The 20,347-nt window shown below is 44.5% G+C and overlaps 1 protein-coding gene across 2 annotated transcripts in view; it reads right to left on the bottom strand.

Annotated features, from left to right (window-relative positions):
* Positions 1-20,347, bottom strand: part of CRIM1 (cysteine rich transmembrane BMP regulator 1) — a 205,040-nt gene that overhangs the window by 86,838 nt on the left and 97,855 nt on the right. The gene's annotated exons all lie outside the window — the stretch shown is intronic.

Here is a 20,347-nt window from a genome sequence, read left to right as displayed (position 1 = left end):
AAACCAGAGAAAAGGGAAGGAAAACCCCGTGAATAAACAACAACACAGAAGTTGGGAGACCACACACAAAGCAGCTGCGGCACACTCCTCACCCCTCTCCAGGACGCTGCCCTGTGCAGCTGGTGTCACCGGGGCACGGGGAGTGGGTCCTAACGCAATTGGCATTCCAAATGACTGAGGCTCATCTCCTGAGTGTACGCCCAGATATTTAACATTAACCATTTGGACAGAAAAATCCCTAAAATGCATTACTTCATTTCTTACTTAACCAGACTGGTATTGAGCATAACAGACACTTTCTTGAGGACTCAGGGCCATCTTTTTATGCATACATTATCCTGTCTCTCCAGACATCAGTGATGCTTGGACGGGCTAACACAGAACGGTGCTCCTGCATTTTCTAATGATTCTGTGATGCTGCTTTGCTGCTGTTGACCTTTAGGTGTTTCTCAGGAATGTTTCTGACTCTTCTTTCAATGAATAGGTCATTTGTTTTTCAGCTTTTTTTTTTTTTTAATCAGTGCAATTGTGCCTAGTAGCACCCTCCTTTGGAGCTACATTAATCTATAATTATATAATAAAAAAATAGATTCTGATTGAAGACCGAGGAGCTCTTGACAAATAAAGGGTATAAGCTGTAGCAAATGGGTTTTGAGACAGCTATCTGGATGCTGAAAGTTTTAATGTTTTAGGTTTTCTAAGCTGCATTCCTCTGAATGCAAACTACCTCTGTTGGCTCTCACCCTTAACTTCAATTCTCTTGCAAAACTTGCTTGACCGCAAGAAAATAAGAGGCAGGTTAAAAAAAAAAAGGGAGAAAAAGGCGATGTCAAACTGCCTGACGCTGATGTGTCAGAATGAAATCAGAGGCAGGAAATGAGAAGCCCAATGCAGCAGGGCGTCAGGATGTAAATGTAACACAAGGCAGGAGCAGCCAGGCTCTGCCCTGGACTCCCCTGGCAATGGAAGTGTGGGTCAGAGGTGGAGAGGATGACTAAGGAAGTTCCCAGGTCGACAGGAGTGAAGGAAAGGCCTTCTAAAAAGAGACATCCTTGCCGGAAGCATGTGGGTATTTATGTACCAGAGAGGTCAAGATTCGGGGAGGGTAGCATTCCCAGGAGGGAAGAACTATTAACACATCAATTCATTAATTCTGTTTTTTCCCTCTTCTTATTTGATTGTTTTGTTCTCTTATTTTTCTTCAGATTTTTTCTAAAATAAAATGTCTGTCTTCCACAAGTACTTCCATAATCAGACCCAGAGATTTAATGACATTTAGTTAAGTGTAGAACTAAAGTAGAAATGAATTCAGATAAAATCTGCACCAAAGATCATTAAAGCCCCTGGAAAGGTGTGAGTGACCCCTCTGGGGCCTCTTCCTCGTGGGGAAACGGCTATATGTGCTTTAGAGTGGAGCTGAGGGTGTTAGGTAATTAAGGGTTTGTTGTAATGGTATTTCTGTGATTTAGAATAAATGTTTGGCTGTCTGGTGTGAGCAGAGTGAGGAGCTCTCGATTCATAATCTGTATTCCTACAGGACAATCACCTTCCATGGCTGAGTAAACATGAACTGAGCTTTCAGTCCCTGGAAAGGTTATGCGACAGTCTCTCATTTTTATGTGCGTGGCCACTGCAGTTTTAAACAGATGATCATATTCCTGTGACATTATAGTAACAATATATCCTTTACATTTACTGCACTTGACACTCTGTACGACTTTAACTTTTCAGAGTTCACAGACTAATGGGGAAAGAGCATTGAGAGGCCCTGCCCTGATTCCAGTATCTGGATGTAATGACAATGAAAGCTGACCAACCTTCCACATCTTTGGGGATTGGGTATTTTCTCTCCCACTCCTGGGTTCTAGGAAATCACTCTAAGCTAAACAGCAGGGAGCATACGACCGACCAATAAACACCTCAAGTGATGTCTTTGGACCTTTCAGAGATCTTTACTGAACACGCATGTGCACTTGTGTGCCAGGCTTTGTGCTAGGCTATCAGAAATCACACCAACTTGAAAAACATAACTAAGTTCGCCTTAAGTCTCTTCTCCCCACTTTGTTGTTGCCTGTTGCTAAGTCTTATCCGACTCTTGTGACCCATGGACTGTAGCCAGCCAGGCTCCTCTGTCCGTGGAATTTCCCAGATGAGAATACTGGAGTGGACTGCCGTTTCCTTCTCCAGGGGATCATCCAGACCCAGGGATTGCACCTGTGTCTCCTGCATTGCATGTGAATTCTTCACCACAGAGCCAGCAGGGAAGCCTGCTTCCCCCACTGTTACATTTGATCTGTTCCCACTTTTACATTTAACCTATTCCCCATTTTTTAAAATACTTCCCTGATTTTCTTAGAGACCCACATGGGTTGTCTCTGGCATGCTGCAGAAGAACTATAACTGCACAACTGCCTAGTAACCCACTGGGGAAAGGAAAACCCTTTAGGCTGAATTTTTATTTCTAAACCCAGAAGGACTGCACAATACAGAACCAAGGATTCTGATGCCCTGGTTTTGGCCGGTGGGCTTGCTCCTGCTCCCTTCCCCCTCTTGATCAGCCCTTGAGCAAGCCCTCCATAGCTACTGCCACCTTTGACTCCTCAGAACCTGAAACTAGCACATGTTCAAGACCACTAAAAAAGACATGTTCAAGATCACCTTAAAAAAGAAGGAACCTATGAAGGAAACCAACAGGGGAAAATTTGGGCTCACATCAGATGTTTACTGAGAAAGGATCTATTAGGTTGAGGCTTTACAAAACTTCCTTCTTTCCAGATCAAAAATAGTCAAACGGCAATTTCACACAGTTCAACAAAAGACAACTTGTGTGAGTTCTCTTTTGACGGATAAAGTCTGTACTGTCTCAGGTAACAAATGAGGGCCGATCAGGAACCTTTTCCCCAAGGAAATATATTGCATTATAAGTAATGTTGAGTCCAAGGCAGCCTGATCAAAATTCTCTAGTAAGGTTACTCTAGATTCTCTGGTTTACCTACACTGGAGGTGGGGAGTCTTCCCTTCCACAGATGGGAATAGTGAGGCAGGCAGCCTCATCAATTGATGTGAAATCAAGTAAAGTTTCCTATCCTGTTATTTATAGTGAGTCATGGGGAGGAAATGCTAAATTACAGAGCAACTGAAGCACGCAAGCGGAATCTTGCCCTTATCACCTTTTCTCTTCATTCTTATTCTTTTTTTGGTCCCTCCTTCCAATCTCCCTCTTGCCCTTTACCCCAAAGCCTGGATAAAGAACAAGCAATGGAATGGGAAAACATGTGGGTTAGTGGCTGAGAAAACAGACTAACCTATAAGTAAATTGATGTCCACACTTACCCCTGACTTCTAAAACCTTCCATCCTCCAATTTCCAGCTTCCGACCTGGTCTCCCCTCACCTAGGTCTCTCCTTCCCAATTCATGCCACACCTGTCCTATGGTTCAGTTCCTGCACTTCCGTAGTCAAAAGCCTTCAGTTACTCTTCATTTAACTGATAAACTTGTCAGCCTAGCATTCAACACTCTCAAGTCCTCCGCATCTCTTTATTCCCATGCAGTACTGCTCTTCATTCTCTTGATGCTAGCCACCTTCTCCAAACAAGCCCTCCCTCTGGTGTCTGCGCAGCCTACTCTACTCCCTGCTGAACATTCCTTATCTAGCCTTCATCTCCCGCTGTCTGTCTAGATACCATCTGTCTTTCTGGATTACTTTAGATAATAACTCCTCTCTGCAGCCCTAAACACCACACTTCTCTTAGGACACCTGGAGCAGAAGAGCTAAGGGCTTTTTAAAGAAAACCAATAAATAAAACAACAGCTTTATTGGGACACAATTCACATTCTATAAAATTCACCCCTGTAGAGTATACAATTCGATGGTATTTATATTCACAGGGTTGGGCTATCATTACCACTACCTAAATTTAGAACATTTTCATCATCTCATAAGAAGCCCTGTACTTCCATTTCTTTTCTCCCAGCCCCTGGCAATCATGAGTCTTTATTCTTTCTCCATGGATCTTCCTATTCTGGTCAGCTCATGTAAAAGGAATCATAGGCTAAGGGCTTTTTAACCTCCAACAAGAAGCAACTTGTATTTGCAATCTGCCTGCAAAATCAAGCCTTTAATGTTATCCTCGGTATTAAGATAATCATCAATCAAGGTACCACATTAATAAATGTTTGCATAATGTAATCACAGCTGCAGCCAGGTAGGTGAGCGAAGCTGTCTTTTTTCCCTCTCCAGTAGGTAATGGATCCAGCTTAGTGGCAAGCACAGAGATGAACAGCACTCAGAAGCATCATCTGAGCCCCTAGAGGGCACTCCCCTCCTTCGGAGGCCTGCGTGGGCTGGTTCTCTGGACTGAAAGGCAGTGCACAGGCCAGCCTCCCCTTTGTGTCATTTACCTCCTGATCTACACAGACACTCCCAGGCAGGCCAGGGTCCCAGCACAACTTTCGAGGTGCTCCCGAGTCAAGTCTCTAGTTCTCTTCTAGCTTCCATATTCTGTGACGTGTGGAGGAGACAGCAGAATATGTCTGCCCACATGTGCTGACACAGTGTACACACATATGCAACAATGGCAATCTGCGATTCACTGAATCCTCCCTCTCCACCCCAGCCCTCAGAGCCACGGCTCAGCCATCCACCCTGTCTCCAATGCCTGCCTCTCTTTCTCCCCAGGCAAATTCCATGCAACCTTAAGGCCACCCGCTTGCTCCACAAGGCCTTCTCTCATCAAATAAGCAACCAGGATTAGTTAGTTCTCTCCCCTGGTATAGAGCTGCTCCTTGTACAAAATCAAAATCCTACCGTTTCTCCTGTGAATTCCCCTCGTGCAGGGACATGTCTTATTTGTCTTGTAATGAAAAAAATGAATGCTATAAAGACATCCAAACAGTAATCTGGAGTAAGATTTTTTTTTTTTTTTCGTGGCTAGTAAGTCAGAGGTTCGACCATGCATTGTTTTTAAAATTTTTATTTTTAATAAATTTTAGACACAGAGCTACTCAGTGCCGTGGTTTTCAAAACCAGCATGTGAAGGGAAAGACTATAGGATTTGTTTAGAATGCAGACTCCAGGGTACCACTGTCAAGGACTGTTTCTCTGAGCGTCTGGGGCAGGGCTCTAGAAGCTGCCTGGATAATAAGATCTCCAGGAGATTCCACTGGGAATCTGGGGCCCACTTTCTGAACAATTTGCTCCTAAAGCTCCTAAAGGAAGTGATGCTTAAGTTGAAGCCACCTGATGCCGAAGAGCTGACTGCACAAGACACTGATGCTGGGAAAGACTGAAGGCAGGAGAAGGGGATGACACAGGATGAGACGGTTGGATGGCATCACTGATTCAATGGACATGAGTTTGAGCAAACTCTGGGAGATGGTGAAGGACAGGGAAGCCTGGCGTGCTGCAGTCCACTCAGTGGCAAAGAGTCAGACACGACCAAGTGACTGAACAACAACAAAGGTACAGTGTCTCAATAAAGTAGGTTGCACTTCTCAGCGGCAAAAGCCATGTACAACTAGTTTTGTCATTTTACTGAGTAGGCTTAGTAGTCATTTTACTAAGCCTCCTTCCTGCCTGAACACAGCTGGCCTACAAGTTAAGAGACGTGGAATGAAGAAAATAATAACTGAATTCACTATCCAATACCATCAACCCATCAAAAGATGGTGACTGCTAGCAAGCCACTTAAACTGTGGGATGCTCAGCTTTCTCCTTAAAACGAGATGGTTGGACCTTCATGAGTTTTCCTCTAACTATAAAATCCCAGGATTCCAACACTGTCATTCCCATCACAGTCTGACCTTGGCTCATCCCTGTCTGCAGCTTCTCCTTGAAGCACATCATAGTCTCTCCCTTCAAGCCCCTCAACCTCCAGACCTGGCTCATGATGGGCCTTGTCTCTTTCTTTTTCCCCCAAGGAGAATGCAGGAAAAGGAATGATACACTCAATACTGGCAGCTCCGTATTACCAGGCACGTCTGCATAACTACACTGAAGAATCAACAGTCTCTTTCACCACAATGATGACAGAAACTGTAAAGGATGCTAAACCACAGGGAGATGGCAGAAGACGCTGTGGGGAGAAGGATCCTCTTGGCCCTTCCTCCCCCCACTCAACAAAGCAGCAAACTATCAGACTCCTCACTGTCCCCTAGCAGATCCTCATTCCTACCTGTTTGTGGAGGAAACACCACTTATTGAGGCCCCTGAAAACATGTCTCCCAACCCTGGATGCATTCCACATCCAAACTGAGTCCTGGGCCCTTGGCAAGGAGAAAATCACTGTCTATAAATAAAAAATGACTCTATTTAGGTGGGAGGCAGTGCTCTCTTTACACAGGAAACAAGAATAAATGTGGAATTAAAAGGGCAAAGCACGTGTACTACTGGATTCCACACATCATAAAAATAAAATAACCGTCAGTAACGGAAGTTATAATGACACATAAAACATATTCCTAGTCTATAAAAAGTAGTTTCAACTTTAATTAAATCTGATCTATCTACTATCTTTCTACTGATTAAATTTCTAACCTCTTTCTAGCTATGTGTAAGTTCTGTGTTTTGTTTTGTTTTTTAAGAAAACTGCAAATAAAACCTCCAAAAAGAAATGTGTTTCCCAGCTGAGGGCCTGCCTAACCTGGTAGAAAACTGCCCTCCCTATGTATCTTACTATGTTTCTCCTGCTTCATCTGCAAGATTTACTACTAAGTAACAACCCCCACCCACGCCATCCCCAGCCCATTCATCCACCATCCCCTTCATTTCCGCCACCCAGGCGGTTCAGCACGGGCCTCAGCTATAGCAGCAAGCACAGGGCCTGGCTCCAAGGACCACACGCCTTCTCCCAGGGGCCTCCTCACTCCTCTTTTCACCTGTAAAGCCAGAAACCCCATGTTCTGCATCACTTTCCCTTCAAAGACAACAGTAAAATCACTCCGTGCTTTTGGTCGCTGGTGTGTTTTGCGTGTTTCCGTGGGGAGCAGCGGAAGGACATGCTTCAGTAAAGGGGCAGCATCAACGGAGGGCAGAGAAAACAGTCCTGCACTTCCCGCTCCACGGTACTAACAGGAAGGTCCATCGTAAGCCCTTGATGACACAGGCATTATGACCACCCTCCTCCTAGCTTTATCAAGGGGCCGATGATTATGGCTGGATTCTCAATGCTGGCCTGTGGCTCAAGGAACTTAACTGCTAAGCTGCAGAGAAAAGTGGTATAAATCATTAAGACAACAGGAGCTGTGGGCTCACACCATTCCTAGAAATCACCCTCCGGAGCCAAGTCCCACAGTAAGCAGGTGAGGGCAGGAGAAAGCCAGTGTGCGTTGCATAGGTCCTCTATCCCACACGACTGTTTAAATAAGAAGAGTTGGGACTGTTCCCAAGAGACTCCTCCTGGCAGCGGGGGAACCAGAGGCACAGACACACAGCTGGGAAGCACCCCCAGGGCCCAGGCCCCTGTTGAAACACTGAGACCTCGGATCTGGTGGGGGTCCTGAACTGAACTCAGCGCGGCCCAACAACCTGATAACTACCACAGCCCAGGACAAGAAGCTCTCTGCCTTCAGCCCCCCAGGCCCGGGGCAAGACACTGGTGTGTGCTTCCATGGCGGGCAGGACAGCTGCAGAGCGGGGACAGGAGTGAGGTGCGTGGAGACCCAGGCAGGAGAGGCAGGAGGAGGGCACACCAGCGCGCTGCACTCTGGGAAGGAGGAGGAGTGGGTCTGGTGGGGACAGTACGTTCCAACAAATCAACATCAGGTGTTCCCAGTTCAGGGCTGGCTTCGCCGACTGCCTTAGGAATGGATGCTTCACGACGTGCGAGCAGCTTGCTGGTGAACACGCAGTGACCCTGGAACTCTCTGCCGAGTATGTGCGCACAGCAGGCACTTGGCGGGGTGGGCTCGGTTCAAGAAGTCTGGTTTAGGGAGGTACCGGATATATATAAACAAACCAGAGCAGAAGCCGATGGGGACCATTCCATCTGCTCCCTGCATCATGTGAAGAACTCCAACCTCCGGACTATCTGGAAATGTGGACAGACCCTCCACCGCCTGGGCTGCTAATGCTTCTGTAGGGCCTCAGAGCTGCTTGCGACCTGAGCTGGCACTGAAAGAGCTGACTTTGAGCACTCGTCCCCTGGATCCCTTGGGGCTGCTGATTCCCAGACCTCTCATCCTTGTCATCAGTGTAAAGTGCAAGGTCCCCTGGTCTTCCATCCTCAAGGGAATGTACATCCTCAGAGATCGCCCTGCTTCCCAGGGACTCATCCTTTCGTGCCCACTGCTCGGCCTCCCCCACCCTTTCCTCTCCCAGAATCTGATCATCATCACAAAGTGCACCATCAAATCTGTTCTAGCCCTTACCTGGCTCACTTGAAAACATTACTTCCTTAAGGCGAGACCATGAACGTCCCCACACTCACCTTTCCCCTGGGCTTGTTCTTCACAGTGACTACAGGCCAGCCCTACGCTGCCGCTTGCCTCCCTCAAGCCTCCATGCAAGCCCCCCTAGCCCCCTGGGGCTTTATCTCCTGCCCATTTCCTACAGGGGGGTGGAGGTTCTGAGAGAGTGCTCTGACATGCGGGAATCTTAGGTGTGACTTCTGGTCACGTGGGAGCTGTATGACCTTGGGCACCCCATCAGCTCTCTCAAGCTCACTTGTTCCGCATGTAGGACAAGGAAGATTCAAGCTTCCCTATCTCGTGGGATTGCGACGTGGGTTCAATACACTGATGTAACCAACACAGCGTGTGGAACGTAGAAGCACTGAACTCCTGTGAACTGTTTCGTATCACTATCGTTTGGAAGCTCCCAGGTCGATGTGGAGGAAGCCTTTTCACCACCCTGACCCCCTCACCTGATCTTTGGGGCTCAGTGACCCTTGCTGCCCCTCTACTTCAGCCATCTGCTTCCACCAGCCACACTTCTCTCAAACGTCAAATCAGACTTCCTGTAGTCCACAGTATTGGGGGTTGATTCTGGCGTTTTCAGAATATCGGTTCATTTTTCCTTCCAGTTGTCTCAGGCCCAGGCTCCCACCACACTGGCTCCCCAACCTTACTGAGACTTCTATTCCCAAATGGTTCACTTTTCTTCTAAGCCTGGGCCTCATTTGATGGCATCTCCTTCACAAAAAACAGCCCCCAAACCCATGGCATTTTACCTGAGCCACCAGCTTCATGATACCTCTAAATTCCTGGCCCCTTTAACCTCCATCCGTATCTTGTCCCTTGACATCAACCCCAAGTCAGATACACCCTGAAATGGCAAACGTAACTGTCTTCTTTCAAAGGTGGGAAGGGTGCTATGGACAACTCCAGAGGGTCTGTGCCCTCTGAGGGACATCACTATTCACTCCATGCAGAAGTGTATAGTCAATGTTGCCATACCTTCCAACTGCTCGAGACACCAGATTTTTCCATGAAGAATCCCAGGTTTTAAATGTTGATGACTAATTTAAAGATGGACCCCCCCAAAAAAAGGGGGGGGGCAATGTCAAGAAAACATATGTTGGGGTCAAATTCAGCTCCAAGGCAGCTAGTTGCAAATTGGAATTCAAACCAGTGACTTCCTTGGTGCTAATACCCAAGCTGTTGATGGGTGGTGGAGGGAAAAAAAAAAAAAATCACACTTCTGGCAGTAGCTGTTCTACATCTTCAACACCGGAGTCCCTCATGCATCTGAAGACCTCCGCTCAGCCCTTGGGGTCCTTCTTCCAACTGCAGGCACAGAGAGCCAATGCTGTGTGTGTGTGTGTGTGTGTGTGTGTGTGTGTGTGAGCAGCGTAGTGAGAGTGACACAGATGGGAAGTGTTCATCCCACATGGGGAAGAGAGGGCGGGGGGAAAGACATTCCTGGAAGGGGGAAGAAACTACTCACATTTACAGAGGCAAGAAAGAACAGCATGTTTAGGCTGGAGCAAATGGTTCAAGTCACCAGGAAGATATTATATGCTGGGCTGGGGAACTGGGGGATACTGTGAGGGAAACTTGTGGGAGACATGAACTAGTGAGATAGGCCAGAGCTGGGTAATAAGGGGCCTGGGTGTACCATACTAAGAAGTACCATTAATTAAAAGCAGTAAGAAAGTAAATGATATCTAGATCTAGTGATGTAGTTTTGCAAAAGAGATGATTACCAAAGGAAAAAAGAAAAAACAACATGGGCATGAATTCCATTTTTCTTGAATCATCACGTGTGCTGTGTGCTCAGTAGCTCAGTGGTGTCCGACTCTTTGCGACCCCATGGACTGTAGCCCGCCAGTCTCCTCTGTCTGTGGAATTCTCCAGACAAGAATATTAGGGTAGGTTGCCATTTCTTACTTCAGGGGACCTTCCTGACCCAGGGATTGAGCCTGCATCTCTTTCCATCTCCTGCACTAGCAGCAGCAGCAGCATCACTTTCTGCACGGGTGGGATCAGTGCTAATTTTTAAAAACTAATTACTTTGAGAATAATTACAATATTGATGTGGTTTTTGCCATATATCATCATGAATCAGCCATGGGTGCACATGTGTCTCCCCATCCTGACCCTCCCTCCCCACCCCATCACTCTGTCCCAGAGCACCGGCTTTGAGTGTCCTGCTTCATGCACTGAACTTGCACTGGTCATTTATTTTCCATACAGTAGTATATGTGTTTCGGTGCTATTCTCTCATATCATCCCACCCTCGCCTCCTCCCACAGAGTCCAAAGTCTGTTCTTTACATCTGTATCTCTTTTGCTGCCCTGCATATAGGATTGTTGTCACCGTCTTTCTAAATTCCATATATATGTGTTAATACACTGTATTGGTGTTTTATAAGTTGTAAGACACATTAAAAATATAAAAATCGATGACCACAATAGCCTAGAATGCCCTTTCCTCTTTCTCCATCTGGTGAACTCTGACTCATTCTTAAAGACTGAGCTCAAAAGTCAAATCCAACAGTCAAATTCCAAATCGAAATCAGTATCTCTTTATAAGATTACTGTTTTTTGTACAATTCTACTTCTAAAGCACATAGCACTTTAAATTGCTCCAGTTATCTACATCTGTCTTCCCTTTAGACTGTAAGCTTCTTGACATCAGTCTCTACTTCTTATTCCTACAAGGTAAGAAAAACATCCAGCACATGATAAACACTCAAATATTTGTTCTCCACACAGACTAAAAACATTCTGGGATTCTGATGCCAGGACTTACTACAGCTTAACTACCTATACATTTAACTCAAAGAGTATGCTGAGTATTTACCTGTAATAGACAATGATGAGATTCAGACTTACCAGGTGCATCCTTGTCCTCAAAAAAGTACACAGTCTAACGTCTTAGGAAGTGTCATAAAAGTCTTCAAGAATCCATGATCTAGTTGATGGAGATCAAAGTACTCCATCCTCTTATCATGAGAGCCATAGCATACAAAAAAAGGCAAAATCCAGAAAGGACCATTTAAAATGTACTTGTCTGTGTGATAATACATTCACAACAGATGGAGCAAAAGTCCAGAAGAAACCAGTTGTCTCTACCTTCAGGGTTGCAGTCAAGCAGTTAAATGTCTGCTAAGCTCATATAACTCTCAACCCTCTGCAAACTGTGTCTACACAATGATGAGTCTTATCACCTACAGCCCACGTGAGGGGGCAATGAAGAGTAAAATACAGCCCACAGTACTGGGTGCTGCTTTTGGCATTTCTAGAAGAGGGAGGATTTTAACGGGTTAGATTTGCCTGTTAGTTTCATAAGTAACTTCACAAAACATTTCTGTAGCACTGTCTGGAGCTATTCTTCCAACAGGCTAAGTCATGATGATGCTGCTGCTGCTGATGATATCAAATGAGGGTGGGTGGGGGAAGCCCTCTGAGATGCCATATCATCCAGGCTGTGGATTCTGCTTTCCATTTTTAATGAAAGTCTTATGGAATTCAGCTGAGGGGTGTTCTTTCAGTGACAGAGGGCCACGTATTTATCATCTGGCGATGGCCAGTCTCCCTCATGTCAAACTGAAAGCCCCCGAGTGACAGCCTGAAGCTTTTTGTTTCAGGAGTGAAACAAGGACCAAATAAGAACAGGCACTGGTCAGATGCAACACAAACAGCATAAGGCACTAGTATAGGAAGTGCGGGCTTACACATCTGAAGTGGATTATTGACAAATTAAACTCTCTATTAGGGAGATAGTTCATCTCCAATGGGCAAGGGTTTTACTTCTAGGAAAGCATATTTTCTTCATTCTGGGGATAAGTCCAATAATAACATGGAATTCCTACAATTATTTTGTTTTACAAACATCAGAGTTTAATATAGACTCTGGCTTTTTTAGTCATGAGTTGACTTGCTCCTTTGGGCCAAAAATTACTGTGACAGAGGGCAACAGAATAGAAGTTCTTTTCTTAGTTGAGAAAGAAGGGCTTCAAATATATTTCCAAATTTTTCTGCATGTATTTAAAAACAGAGAGAATGCTGCATGATAGCGTGTCAAGAGTCAGGAATGTTTTGAATCTGCTCTATGCTAATGCATATTTTACATACTGTGTAAGTTAATTTTATTTATCCCCAAAGCAGCTAGATAAATTATTCAAATGAAAGGGAACAACCAAAATATGAACTGAATTAGAGAAATCTGTCTACTAATAGATTAATAAAAAAAAAAAAAACCAAACTGTTATTAAGCGCCATCTTCTTCAAGACAAGGTCTTGGGAACAGATGGACATGATAATTAATTACAAGGCTTTAATTTGATCAAGCCCTTTTGAAAATGAATATTCAGGGATAATTCTCACTGGTTAGTTTCAGTAAGCATCATACAAGCACCTTAATTATCCAGCACGCTGTTAGGAGTGCAGGGATCTACAGAAACTGTTATTGGGTGATCTAAAACTTAACACTGTCTCAGAGGACTCAGAGGGGCTCGGGTTTTTCTGAGCCACCTGCAGGAAGCTTCTGGCTTTGACTTCCCTGTCCGGTTGTGCTGCCGTGTCCGTGATGAGACCTGTCCTCCATGTTTCTGACCCTGGTGTAATCATCCTGCCAACCCACTGGTCCCCAGCACCCTCCTAAAGGCATCATCCAGCTGAAGACAGGCTGAAGTTCTACAGTCAAGACTTGACTGGGGAGCTCTAGAAAACTGAACCACCCAAGTGCATGTGTAGGAACCAAGAGAAAGTTAAGGTATTTCTGACACTGACCCTCTAAGACCATTACTCAAAAGTGCTCAGCTGTGTCCGACTCTCTGCGACCCCATGAACTGTAGGTAGCCTGCCAGGCTCCTCTGTCTATGGGGTTTTCCAGACAAGAATACTGGAGCAGGTTGCCATTTCCTTCTCCAGTTACTCAAAAGTGGATAGATTAGTTAAACGATGCGGAGGAGTGAGATGTGACTTCTTTTTAAGCTGGGACCTGTAGATTCCAAGCTTTGAAACTACAGGCAAATATGGAGGGATAAAAAGATCATCAGTGATTCTGTCTGTGTGTATGCTTTTTGAGGTCCTTGATTTTGTAGTTTGGGTTTAAGGCTTGCCTAGTCTGGATTTAAAGCTTCCTGGTTGCTTTATTGCTTTTTCTTAAATGCAGTTTTCATTATTTGGTAGAAATCCAGTCTATGACTTGACTCTTTTCTGGAAGGCAGATAACCTCTGTGTGTGTTCCTTTCTTATCCAAAGGTCTGAAACTCTTCTGAGACTGGTGGAGGTGGTATTTGTGAGGTGCTGAGTTCCTTCAAGCCTAAGCCTCATCCTCTTCATCACCACATCCCAAACTAAGCCCAGTGCTCTCTGTCTTCCACGAGGTTCCCAGTGAGTCTTGGCTATTTAACTGAGCACTTCCCAAACTGCACCTTGTTTTCGCTCACTGCAGCTTTGTGGCTAGATTAATTTTGATGTAACTCAAGTGCTTCTGAAGGGAAAGGACAGCCTGCCAAAGATTCCACTCTGCTGGCTTCATCCAGGATGAGTCAATTTCAGGCTGTAAATTCTGAAACCCCAGAAAGCTTCTTTTCTAAATATCTACAGCCAGTCACAAAAACCAGTGTGCAGCAATCTCCAAGACTCTATTATCACAATACAATACAGTACCAACAAGGCAAATTTTCTGGAGAGTCCAAAGAGATCAGGATGGAGCAAAGGGAACTAAGCATCCTGGATTTTCACCCTGAAGCAGCTGCATATGACTATTTAGATGCTGTAGTAAAATTCATGACCTTCATTTTGGCCATGGGCTGTATATTTGATGTATCCTTCTTATACAACAGGGTTGGGCACCCTTCTTTTTATCTTATTTCCCTTCCTGGAATTACAGTGTTTGGAGCTTTATGATACGACAGGGTATGACTGAGAAACTGTCTTCTAAGGTCAGTGTCTTATGAGACAGAAATAAAACTGAGGCTCGAACAAAGACAAGGGACTGTAACTCAATAGACCATTTTTTACTTGAAGAGACATAGAAAAAAATGGTCTAATCATAAAGTTAGAGAATCTAAAACTCTTCCACAAATATAATGCTCTGTGTGTGTGTGTATACACAACTTAGTGTGAAATAAAGAAAAATGCCATAAAAATATGGAGAACCTGGATAAAGAGGTGTGACAGGGAAGAGAGACAAAGACAGACTTTACCTTAAAGAAAGTGGGGCAGCAATAGCTGGGGACAGACAGGTACAAATATGGCTGTGGAGCCAGTTGGCAGCCATGTACAGGTTGATGGAGCTCACACCAGTGAGTGTACAGGGCTATAACGATGCTACACACATCACCCTCCTCACAATGCACCCATCAAGGCAGGCTGACAGGCAGAGATATCCACATTCTATTAGAAAGCAGTTTAATAGAGTAAATCCTTATCTTACGGATTCAGCCTTTGGCCAGACAGTCTCTGTTCCTGCTATATAAGGGGCTATCTATTTATAGATGTAAAAAAAGAAAAAGCAACTAGTGATATCCAGCTAGCCATTAACCAACAGGCAATCTCTTTTGTTGGATTACCACTCAGCCTTCACAATTCAACCAGTTCTGATTATCCTGGTTTAAATGATTAGTCTATAGCATTTTAATTTAGTTCATTTTGCCTTATCTAATTTTTTTATGGAAAAAAAAAGTAACTAATTCTTTCATGATTTCCTTTGGACTTTACCCTCTTCCTATCATGATGAAAACCATCTCTTTCACTCTCTCATTGTCTTCTGAGTCTTAGGATTTTCTAAAAATTTTTCTTGTCTTCTTTCCCAGAAGTCTCTGATCACCAGCAGGTTGGGTTTCTCCCCACCACCCCCGCCCCCATTCTAAAGAGTTTGGGAGAAGTCCAAGAGTTTAAAGGTAGAAGTCATTTTTGAGATCATCAAATCCCTCCTCGTCTCCTCTCTCGTGTAAGAAAACAGACCCAGATGAGGTGGGAGGCTTATCCAGACTCATGCGTAAGTGGACATGGATTCTAGACCTCAGATCTAGACATGGGCTCTCTCTGCACGGCACCAGGTCATGTGTGGAGGACTGTTTTTTAGCTGTCTACTCACATGTACACATTTGCTCACAGACCACAATGTAAAGAAAAGTGTGGGCCACGGGACATCAGGTCTCCTGAGTGGTGGGGCTGGAGGGGCGCGAACGCAGGGCCATGGGGTCAGCGCTGCCCTGTGACTCACACTCACAAAGCCGTGCTCTGCCACTCAGCAGGCAGGACCCTGCCTGAAAGCAAACAGCCACACAGCCTGTCTCCTGGGTGGGTGGGGGAACACTGGGATTCAGGCTCAGCTGCATTTTCACTGGAACTGTACTCAGAATCTAATGTGCTCAAGACATTCTGTTAAGCTTTACAGTGAAAACCAAAGTCACATATTAGTCAACATTGTAACTAACAGATAATCTAAAATCTGTAATTACTTTGGACTAAGCAATGCTTAGTCCAATGCTTCCAAATCTTGATTTAAAAATAAAAGAGGATTTTCAGTATAGAGTCTCAGAAAGCAAGTGATATAAATGTTCCGGATATAGGCTCTGGAAGAGAATCAGACCCTTTAGGCAGAGAGAGGCTGGAGCCAGGAGGGAGCTTGGGAACCTGGCGTGATACACTGCACACAACCCAGGAGAAACTCTATTTTAAGTTTTTGAACATTATAAACAATGACTTCATTTATTTCCACCTCAAAATAACTGGACTGGATTTTTCTCAATAACTATTAAGGAATGCATACTTAAAGACAGAAATTGATAACAGAACGTTTCGGAACAAAAAGTTTGGGACAAATCTCATTAAAATAAATTTAGAATGGCTGACTGTAAATAACATATTACATTCATTCATCTTCTTAATAAAAACATAAAAAGAGTCACATAACACAGCAGAAAAGGCACAATGATATTAAAAAAACTCAACACACAGTACAGAAAAAGGAAAGACAGGAGAGGTATCACTTTTTAGATTTTTAACTAGTTAACCTCTCTCCTATGAATCTGTACCTAAAAATCCTGGTGAAAAATTACACGGGCAAAGGAAAAACTGTAAAATGAGGCATGTACACTGGGGACAGCAAAGAACACGGAGCATAGAGAAAAAAAAAATCATGATCTAGGAGCTTTCCCCTTAAGACAGTCTAAGCTGGCTGACACAGGAGGACATGGGATGCTCAGAGGCACAGGCCAGGCTGGCTCCACACTCCAACCACACCTGGTGGGTCCAATTCTCTCAGACAATCATCTATAATCAACCAGTCTAGAAGGGAATTACTATGTATTGGGTTGGCCAAAAAATTCTTTCAGATTTTTCTGTTAGATGTAAGATGTTTTAAAAATTGACCTGGTTTTATCAGGCAGATCTTGTCGTGTCCAAAAATGGTATTTCCTATTGTGTGATGGGGCAAAACTAAGTTTAACTAGGTAGTTACAACATTCCGCAAGGAGAGGAGTTAAAAATAATGATCAGCTAAATGATGCTTAGAGTTTAGGCAGTGCTCAGAGGCTTCTAAATCTTGTATCTACTCCCAGGTAAATTGCTGACTGGCCAGGGAACGAAGAAACAGGAAGGGAGTGGCTGGGAGAAAGGAGGCCATGAGCCCCAGGCCAGAAGGACACTGGTCTTTGGAAAAGAAAGTCAGAGAGTTGTGGCAGTCCACCAACTCTCCACCATCAGAAAAGGAAAACTAAAGGAGTCCCTATTTTGGGGACATGTATGTTATGGTGACTTAAAATTGGCCTCAAATTCTTTGCAGTTTCTCCCAGTTAGAGGCGGAATCCACTGCCCCATCCTCTGGACCAAGGCTCACCCTGTGAATTGCTTATGCTAGCAGAATGTAGTGGAGGTCGTGTTGTGTGACTTCCATGCTGGTCTCTTTTTAAACCTTTGCTGCTTCCTCCCCTTTGTTCCTGCCATCTTATGAAGGCGCCAGGATGAAGGACCGCACAGCGGGCGACACGCCCACCGGCCCACACATGTGAGTGACGCCACCTTGGAGCATCCAGTCCCAGACGGCCACCAGCGAGCTGGAGGGGACCTGCCCCGGTAACACACCGAGGCGTGAGAAATAACACATCTTCACTGTTTTAAGCAATTACTTTTGCGGGTGGCTTGTTACACAGCAGTGAGTAACTGAAACATATGTACACTGTGTTAATATGTAGTATACTGTTATAAACAAATATGATGGCTGAGATATAAACTCATATTCAGTGATGTGTTTCCTGAGCTTTAAGACTACAAAGTATTGTTTTTTTAAAATGCAGTGGAGAGTACAGGGCTTTAACTCAAAGAACTCGGGCTAAAGACTTGGACCTGCTTTGTCCCCTGTACCAAACAACGCTTGTGATCTTGCACAAGTCACTTATTCTCTCGACCTCTGTTTTCATATCTGTAAATTCCTCATGGAGTCAGAAAGACAAAATGAGGACAACAAAAGTTAAAAAAAAAAAAGAAAGCTTTGTAAACGGCAAGGCACATTTTAAGTTAAGCTATCATTATTATTGCACCTAGATGTTACTTAAAGACTTCCTGTTTTTTCTTCCTTGCGAAGACATCATTCGATCAATGCATGTGACATGGCTTTCTCTTTCTAAGTTTTCTTTCTCATGGAGGCGCTGGCAAGTATATCTGCGCACACCTACAAACGGCCTTATGAACCATGAAATGCTGAGAGCTCCACAGATCGCCCCATTTTTCCTTTCTGTAATCATGCAGGGTTCAGGACCAGAGCCACTGAGACTCAGTCCTTCCCACCATCTCCTGAGAGGTGTGATGAGCTGCCACGTACCTCACAACGCAGTCAAGCTCAACAGAACAGAAAAGGATGAAAAGGACCAGCAGGGCGCTTGAAGCCTAAACCAAGCGGAGGGAAGGAAGAATTAACATGATAATGATCACACAGAAGAACCATGTCTAAACAGGATGGAAGCGAAAGTTGCTTAGCTGTGTCTGACTCTTTGCGACCCCATGGACTATTCAGTCCATGGAATTCTCCAGGCCAGAATACTGAGTGGGTAGCTGTTCCCTTCTCCAGGGGATGTTCCCAACCAAGGGATCAAACCCAGGTCTCTTGTATGGCAGGCATCCTTTACCGCCTGAGCCACCAGGAAAGCCCAAAACAGGATGAAGTTCAAGAGAAAAGACAGAGAAAGAGGTGACAGCGGAGAATGGGGATTAAGAAAGTGCAGAGATGGAACAAGGAGAGCAGGACTCACCTGTCCTTGGAAAGGGCAGGGATGGGTGGGAGAACCAGTACTTGGCACGCATGGAAGTGGAAAGAGATATCCATGCATGATAAGGACACCTGGAAGGGAGTGTCTTGTCACCTGGAAGAGCCCAGCTCAGCTCGTGTTCCATGACTGAACGAACAACTGAATGAAAGAAATGAACTGAAAATAGGCAACTCAAAAGAGAGTTCACAAAGTGAGCAAGTTCTGAAATAGGGCAGTCAGTGGCCTGAAAGGGCAACAGTCTCACTGAGAATGCCAATTCCATTCAGATGGGAATGAAGGTGGGAGGAATTTATTCTTCAAGATAAGGGGAAACATGTCCACAGACTCCTTTCCTAGTCTATACAAGTACAATAAATCCTCCAGAAAAGGGGTCTGTGACTTCTACCTAAGGTAGACCTCTTCTGCTAAAGCTTCCAATACTTTATATTCCATCCTGACTATAGGGGCTTCTCCCCCAGAATCCTCCATACAAACAGTTCTGATCCCAAATGCCTTTAACTTCTTAACAATGCTCTTTATAAATATGCTGGCAAAGGTCAAGTCATCATGACAGGGGTTTGCATATTCTAAAATGATCTTCTTTACATCTAATCATGGTCTCAAAGAGAAAACTTTTGATGTGGATCACATACAAGGATAAAATTATTATGTAGCCTTTTTCCCCTTAAAATACTATCGCTATTACAACATATTAGGCTTTCTATTTCCACTTTCATATGATTGTTTCGGTTTTTATTCTTCTGACAAAGAATGACCTGAACGCCATCCTCCTTAATAAGCAGGAACCTCAATATGCTCAAGTCAAGTCATGGTCTAAGTCCATTCTGCATTTACTGATTCATTTGAAATTAATGCATATGCAGAGGAAAAAAGGACACAATTCCTGACCTGTAGAAAATGCCCTTTTGCTGGTGAGACAAGGCTTTATCCATGCTAACAGTTACATAACAATGCAAGGAAGTATATGATTAATTGGCAACATGGACAGGATATGTTGGGAGTACCTAGGGAGCGAGCTGGGTGTTGGCTGCAGAACAAAGGCCTTGTGGATAAAGTGGAATTTAACTGAGAGGTGAGCCCTGTGCTTGGAGCAGAGGATTTCTGCAGTAATGGCCATAAAGAAGGGAGTTGGGGGAAAACTGCAAGGGTTTTATAGTGAGACAAGGAGGAGTATTACTACCTAATGGCAGAAAGAAAATGTTTCTCTTCTGCAATATATGTCATCATTCATTCAATCCTAAATGTAGGTTCATATTTTAAACCATATGGAAAGCTATAAAATACTCCCATCCCTTGAAAAGCATACAGAGTTTAAGAGACTGCCCCCCAAAAATCACTGAGTTCAATGTATTACGAAAACTGCTATGATAAAGAGATTCATGGGAATTATTATTAATACTTTAAGAGTAGAGGAGAGACACCTGTCATCTTTAGGGGCCGAACACTAAAAAACACTTCAAAGAGAAGGAAATGTAGTCCTGAAAAAGGAGAAGGCTGTAGAAGGGGAAGGCGAATGCAAGGGCCCAAAGCCTGAGAGCGTGACGGGCGGGGGGGGGAGGCAGAGGGGCTGTTTCAGGTGGGAACACAGGATGCACATGGACGGGGGGCAGCATGGGAGGAAGGGTCACTGACTATTTAAAATACAGGAAACCCAAGAGCTGTGAGAACTCCCTCCCTGCAAATAA

The sequence above is a fragment of the Odocoileus virginianus genome, chromosome 2 (assembly GCF_023699985.2).
Source record: "Odocoileus virginianus isolate 20LAN1187 ecotype Illinois chromosome 2, Ovbor_1.2, whole genome shotgun sequence".
Classification (NCBI taxonomy): Eukaryota; Metazoa; Chordata; class Mammalia; order Artiodactyla; family Cervidae; genus Odocoileus; species Odocoileus virginianus.
Note: the sequence above shows the minus strand (reverse complement) of the source record. Positions and strands in the feature narration are given on the sequence as shown.